A 7,236-nucleotide genomic window follows, 5' to 3' on the forward strand; every position below is an offset into this window, starting at 1 on the left:
TTCCCCTTTCCCTCCTCTTTCTCTTCCTCCCTTCTTTCCTTCTCTCTCTCACTTCCTTCCCTCCTTCCTCCCTCCCTGCTCCTCTTCCTTCCTTCCCTCCCTCCCTTCCTTCACCTCTTTCTTCCCCTTTTCCCTCCCTCCCTTTCTCCCTGTCTTCCATCATCCCTCCCCTTCTCCCTCCTTCCCTCCCTCCCTCTCTTCCCTCCCCTTTTCCCTCCTTCCCACGGTCCAAGGGGAGAGCTTTGTGAACACCCCTCCACCTCTCTCTCTCTCTCTCTCTCTCTCTCTCTCTCTGTCTACCTACCTACTTACCCATTTACCTACCTATCTACCTACCTGCCCACCTGCCAACCTATCAGTCTATCTGTCTACATCTATCTATCAACTTCCCTACCTTCCTACCTGCCAACCTATCTATCAATCCGTCTACATACATACCCATCTATTTTCTACCTACCTATCTATCTATCTATCTACCTAGCAATCTTCCTCTTTCTCATCTTCCTTGTTTTCATCCTCCTCCCTTTCATCACTGTATATCCTCATTTTTTTTTTTAATCTCTATATTCACACTCTATACATTATCGTAATTCAGGTGTGTGTGTGTGTGTGTGTGTGTGTGTGTGTGTGTGTGTGTGTGTGTGTGTGTGTGTGTGTGTGTGTGTGTGTGTGTGTGTGTGTGTGTGTGTGTGTGTGTGTGTGTGTGTGTGTGTGTGTGTGTGTGTGTGTTCCTCTCCTCTGCGTGACAGAAGGCTTATCATTCACCATACACTTTTCAAGATTCTCTCTCTCTCTCTCTCTCTCTCTCTCTCAAGATTTGTGTCTCCATTTTCTTATTGATTCAGTTTCATCTTTATTTTTCTTCTGACTTTTCTCCTCACCATCTAGATTATTATTTTTCTTTCATCTCTCTCCTTTCTTTTTGTCTCTTCTTTCCATTTCCTTCCTTCTTTTCCCCTCCAGCCTTCCTCCCTTTCTTCTTTTTCTTTTTCCATCTCATTTCACCCTTCCTTCTTTCCTTCCTCTCCTTCTACCCTTCTTCCTTCCCTCCTTTTCATCCTTCCTCTCTTCACTTTTTCCCCCTTCCATTGTTCTTTCTTTTCCCCTTTCTCTCTTTGTACTCTCCCATTTCTCCATTTTTTTTCTTCTCTTCCTTCCTCCACTGACATAGACACCGGGAGGGATAAAGGAGGATTGTTTTGAATCTCCCTCCATCTCTACCCTCCCTTCTCTTTCTTTCTCTCTCCTTGTCTCCACCCCTCCCGCCTTATCCTCTTCCTCCCCTCTCTTTTTCCTTCCCTGTTCATTTTGCATTCTTCTTTCCCTTTCATATCCCTTCACTCTCTCCTTTCTCCGTTCGTCCCAGCCCTTTTCTCCCCCCTCCCCCCCCGCCCTCCAGCCTCATCTTCACTCCCTCCCTCCCTTTCTCCTTTTCTCCCTCCCTGTTTTATATAGTCGCTCAAATTTCCTGTGTCTCCCTAGATAATAATCGGATTTAATTTGGGTAAGAGCCAGAAGAGACAATAGCTGGCGGAGAGAGAGAGAGAGAGAGAGAGAGAGAGAGAGAGAGAGAGAGACCTTAATTCAAGTGAAGGAGATTCTTTGTTTACATCTTTTCTCCAAATTTCGGTTCGAACGCACTTCGCCACGACGCTAAAATTACCATAAATCCTACTGTCTGTAACTCTACATCATGTCCCAGGAGTAAGCTACAAAAACTGCAACAGGCAGACGAATATTAAGTTTTGACGCCCCTCCCCCCCTTTTTTTTAATGTGTGAATGGTGTCGAGTAAGGTGTATAGTGGCGGATGTGATGGTTGATTCTGTTAACATCTTTTTCTGGAATTTGGGAAAGAACGCATTTCGCCACGAAGCTAAAAACACAAGAAGCTCAACTAGATATGCCATTGTCTAAGGATATGCCGTTAAAAGTGCATCAAACAGAGGAATTGTGAGTTCTGGCGCCATTTAAGGTGTGAATGGTGCCGAGTAATGTGATATAGTGCCGGGTGTGATGGGTGCCGACGCGATGATTATGGCCAGACAAGAGGGCGGCTGGCGGACTCTTCAATGGAATAATAGTGTTGACAGTTTAGCACTTTTTCTGCTAGATCTAGAGGTAGTAAACATGTAGTAACAATTTTTATAACTCACAGCGATAAGAAATCTAGCCATTTTTTACTAGTTTTTGTAAAGCTTTTGCGGTAGTTCAGTGATTACAGGCCCCTTTCTAGCAAATTTCTCGATATTTTTGCATTTAGCGATATTCCACCGATATTTGAGAGCAATTTTAGCGGTATGTGTGACTTTGGAGTTGGCAACTCTGCGGATAATTACCCTCGGGCCTCCTCCCTCCCCCCTTCAACGTGCTCTCATTCTCTTTCTTCCTTTTAGATTTGTTTTGTCTTCTTTAATGGTGGCCACACGCGCCCCCATCACGCACCATATGCTTTGAGAGTTTATGTAATAAGGGTAATGGGTTTGGTTTCTGTAGGAAGATGCGCAAAATTAATTAATGAAAACACAATAAAAAAAAATAATCAGTAATACATTAATGGTGAAGGGTTATTGAAAGCTGTGATTATCTAACCTCTCCATTTTAAAAAGTCTTTTGTTCACTGAATAAAATCGTTTGGGGAATTTAGGAATCGAATGAAAAAAAAGTCATTGAATTTTTAGATCAATAATAGATGGAGAGATGTGCCCCAAATTGCATAAAACCGTTTGGCTTAGAGAGAGAGAGAGAGAGAGAGAGAGAGAGAGAGAGAGAGAAATGTAAAGAGAGAGAGAAAAATGTAATTGCTGAGTTATAAGTTGTTTTGTATAGAAGATGATGAACAAAAATTAATGAGATTTTCTGGTGTATATTTAAAGGCTTGCTTGATGTATAAGAAAACTCACGAATGATGGATTTTCACTAATGGAGTTAATTACTTGCTTTGTCTATTAAGAAGATGTGCGGATTAAGGGATGGTTTAGTTACGCGTATAATGAGAGGCCTTCCTGATGTGTGCTTAAGAAGAAGAAGAAGAAGGAGAGAGAGAGAGAGAGAGAGAGAGAGAAATTAGCTGCGATCAACTATACTGGATTCGAAATGATAGGGTAAGGTTGATGCCTCTCACTCTCGCTTTCTTTCTTTCTCTCTCTCTCTCTCTCTCTCTCTTTCTCTCTGGTTGAACCCTAACCCCCGTACTAGTTGGACGTAAAGTAGTAGTAGTAGTAGTAGCAGTAGTAGTTGTAAAATAATAATAATAATGAAAGTAAAACCAAAAATAATTATATTCTAGCATGAAGAATAAACAATAAAACACGTCCTTAGTCTGAAGGGGTTAAACAGACCCACGCGGTCAGGAGTCCACTTCCGCATCCACTGAGCCACCACCTCCCCTTTTATGTTCGGATCCATGATATAGCAGCCCCTCTTGCCCTTATGTCGGAGTGGGGAGGGAATGCGGGTAGAGAGAGAGAGAGAGAGAGAGAGAGAGAGAGAGAGAGAGAGAGAGAGAGAGAGACGAGGAGAAAAGAGAGGGGGTAGGTAGTTAGGATAAAGAGCAAGACATAATATGCGGGTGTTTGGCGATTCCTCCCCTCTACCCCTCCCCCCTCCTCCCCCACCCTCCTTACATCCAGTCAGGGGGGACATGAATCAGAGGGTAAAGTGAGTCAACAGGGGTGAGTCAGAACTTGGAAGGAGTCAGGGGCAGTAGACTATACAGCTTATTATTATTATTATTATTATTATTATTATTATTATTATTATTATTATTATTATTATAATTGTAATTTCTACTACTACTGCTACTACTACTACTACTATTATTACTCATCATCATCATGATCATCATCATCAGCTGCATCATTATAATCATCTTTCTTCATCATCATAATCATCATCTCCACCTCCTCCATCTCCTCTTCCTCCACTTCTCCTCCTCCTCCTCCTCCTCCTCCTCCATTTTCACTTCCCCCTCCACCTCCTCCTCCTCTACACATAACTGCATAAATATTCTTACGTCTTACAAAATCACAAAATAAATATCCTTTTCTTTAAAACATCTGTAATCACCCACGTCCTCCTCCTCCTCCTCCTCCTCCTCTTCCTCCACTTCTACTTCTTCCTCCTCCTCCTCCTCCTCCTCTTCTGCACATAACTGCATAAATGTTCTTACTTCTTACAAAATCACAAAATAAATCTCCTTTTCTCTAAACCATCCATAATCATCCACGTTACAAGATCACCTATAATACGTTCACTCTAATCTGGCAAACATCCATCACCCTTTCAGCTGAGTTGGTGGCCTGGTGTAGTCAGATTGGAGGGTTAATTTGACTGGTAACCAAGGAGACTCATTCCCACCTCATAACAAGGCCTCAAAATTTCATGCAGTGGTCAAGTGTAGGCAGACTGGAGGGTTAATTTGACTAGTAACCAAGGAGACTCATTTCATTTAATTTTTGGCATTGAGTGATGTTTTTCGCGTGTGTGACAGGAAGAGAGACGTGAGGAAATTTTAGAGACAAGGTAAGAGAAGAGATGACAATTTTAGGCCAAGTTAGAGTAAAAAGAGTATGGGAATTCCGTATATATTAAATCACATGACTTTCGGATATGTTTGCGAAGTGTGGGAAAGGAAGTGATATATTGAAGGCTGTTAATGAGTTTGTGTGGCTAATTAACCTGTGATGATGCTTCCGGTCGCACCTGGATGAGAGAGAGAGAGGAGATGAGGGGGGAGGAGGTGTTATGAAAAATGAGAGAGGGGGAAGTGAGGGGAGTGGAGGAAAGGAAAAGGGGAGAGGGGAAGTAAGGAAGTAAGGGGAGGATAGGGGAGAGGAAGGGGGGGAAAGAGAAAGGGGAGGAAAAGGGAGGGAGGTAAAAGGAAAGGAAGGGGGCATGAGAGAGAGAGAGAGAGAGAGAGAGAGAGAGAGAGAGAGAGAGAGAGAGAGAGGAGGCGAGGGGAGAAGGAAATGAAGGGTGAGCGTGAGGGGAGAGGTATGAGTGATGGTGGGAAGGGGCTATATTACCCCGTGTGGCGCGTAGGGGGCCGGGGCTAGGCTTGGGTAGGGCAGGGTATTTAATTATTTCAGTGTCATTTTCTCTGTCTGTCTGTCTGTCTGTCTGTCTGTCTGTCTCTGTCTGTCTGTCTGTCTGTCTGTCTCTCTCTCTCTCTCTCTCTCTCTCTCTCTCTCTCTCTCTCTCTCTCTCTCTTTCCCGTATGACCCTATATTCCCACGCAGGTCAAAGGTCATAGCCCGCCTGACCGCCACATCACCCCTAATGACCCTTCAGTGACCTCACCTCCACCACCTCACGTGCACTGACCTCGCTTGCACGTGTCTCCCCTCAGGTCAGGTCAGTTCAAAGGTCATATTCGTAAACTTTCCTTGGCATAAAAGTCGTTTTCTGGGTAGCAATGGCTTCGTAATGTCTTTTCTTTAGCGAATCATTATTACTTATTACAACTAAACCATTCTCTCTAATATCGTTTGCATTTGATACCGAGATGTTACGTGCAGGATAAATCGCAGCGGAAAAGGTGTTAAGCTATCGGCACTCTGAATAGGAGCGTAAATCGTGTACATAAGATTGTTGATGTTTTTGGCGCTCGTACCCTTCACAAACATAAAATAGAACGAGCAAAACCGTGTGATTATTTTTTTTGCAAATGATTTACTGCCATGAAAGAAGAGAGAGAGAGAGAGAGATTCTGTAAATGCGAGGTCTGGTTGGCTTTGTACCTCTGATCACTAAATATCTTACAAAAAGAGTTCTCGAAATTCAGAACCTTTTTATTCCGTATATTTGCACTGTTTATTTATCCATTTGTTTATTGTATGTATTTATTTATTTATTTTTAATCATTTTCGGTTTTTACTGAGTGTTAGGTTTCATAGGTTGAGATAAAAACAAGTAAACCATCTTGAATGTTGCCTAAGTTCAAAAATCTTATGAGTACGGGTTTCATGTGTGTGTGTGTGTGTGTGTGTGTGTGGTATTAGTAGGAACAGCATTATTTTAGAAACAGTAGCAGTAAAAGAAGTACTGTAGGTATTGGATTTGTGATTGCTTTTAGTTATCCCTTTAATTTCTCCCAGTTTTTCGTTTTCTCTAATTTGGCATACATAGAAAATGGTCCTATCAAGGCTAACTATAGTCTTCCAAAATTTAGTACGTTTGAAATTTCGCGCACCTATTCGATGATTTGATAACACAGCATGAAGGAAGATTATTAGAGAGACAGGTAAAATTATCGTTTCAGTCAAAAACAGAATGACAAGATTTTGATTTTTTTTTTTTCGGTATTTCATAGACACATTTTCGTCGCAGCCAAGGTAATAATGGTAGAAAGTGATGGTGGTAGTTGGTGTGATGGTAGTGGTGACAGTGGTGGTAGTTGGTGGTGGTGGTGGTGGTAGTGGTGGTAGTTGGTGGTGGTGGTGGCAGTGGTGGTAGTTGTGTTGGTGTTGGTAGTAATAATAGTGGTAGCTGGTGGTGGTGGTGATATTGGTGGTAGATGGTTGTGATAATGATGTTGGCAATGGTGGTAGTTGGTGGTGATAGTGGTAGTTTTCATTATTGTTGGTAGCTGGTGGTGGTGCTTGTAACAGTGATAGCTGGTGGTGGTGGAAATGGTGGTAGTAGATGGTGGTGGCAATGATGGTAGTAGGTGGTGGTGGTAATGGTGGTATTATCGGTAGGTGGTGGTGGTGGTAATGGTGGTAGTTGGTGGTGGTGGTAATGGTTGTAGTTGTCAGTGGTTATTGTGGTAGCTAGTTGTCGGTAGTTGTTGTGGTAATTGTGGGTGGTTATTGTGGTAGTTGTCGGTGGTTGTGGTACTATCGGTAGCTATTGTGGTTGTCGGTGGCTGTTGTTGTGGTAGTTGGTGGCTATTGTGGTAGTTTGTGGTGGTTGTTGTGGTATTTGTCGGTGGTCATTGTGGTAACTAGTTTGTGGTGGTAATGGTGATAGTTGGTGGTGGTAGTGGTAATGGTGGTAGTAGGTGGTGGTGGTAATGGTGATAGTTGATAATGGTGGTAATGGAGGTAACAGGTGGTTGTGGTAATGGTGGTAGTAGGTGGTTGTGGTAATGATGCTAGTTGGTGGTGGTAATGATAGTTGTTGTTGTTGGTGATGGTGGTAGTAGGTGGTGAATGGTGGTGGTTATGGTGGTAGTATTTGGTGGTTATAGTGGTAGTTGGTTGTGGGTGGCGGCAGTTGTAGTTGTGGTAAGTCG

The sequence above is a fragment of the Coenobita brevimanus genome, chromosome 23, assembly GCF_032717465.1.
Source record: "Coenobita brevimanus isolate Jiangsu-jjx chromosome 23, ASM3271746v2, whole genome shotgun sequence".
In the NCBI taxonomy this organism is placed as follows: domain Eukaryota; kingdom Metazoa; phylum Arthropoda; class Malacostraca; order Decapoda; family Coenobitidae; genus Coenobita; species Coenobita brevimanus.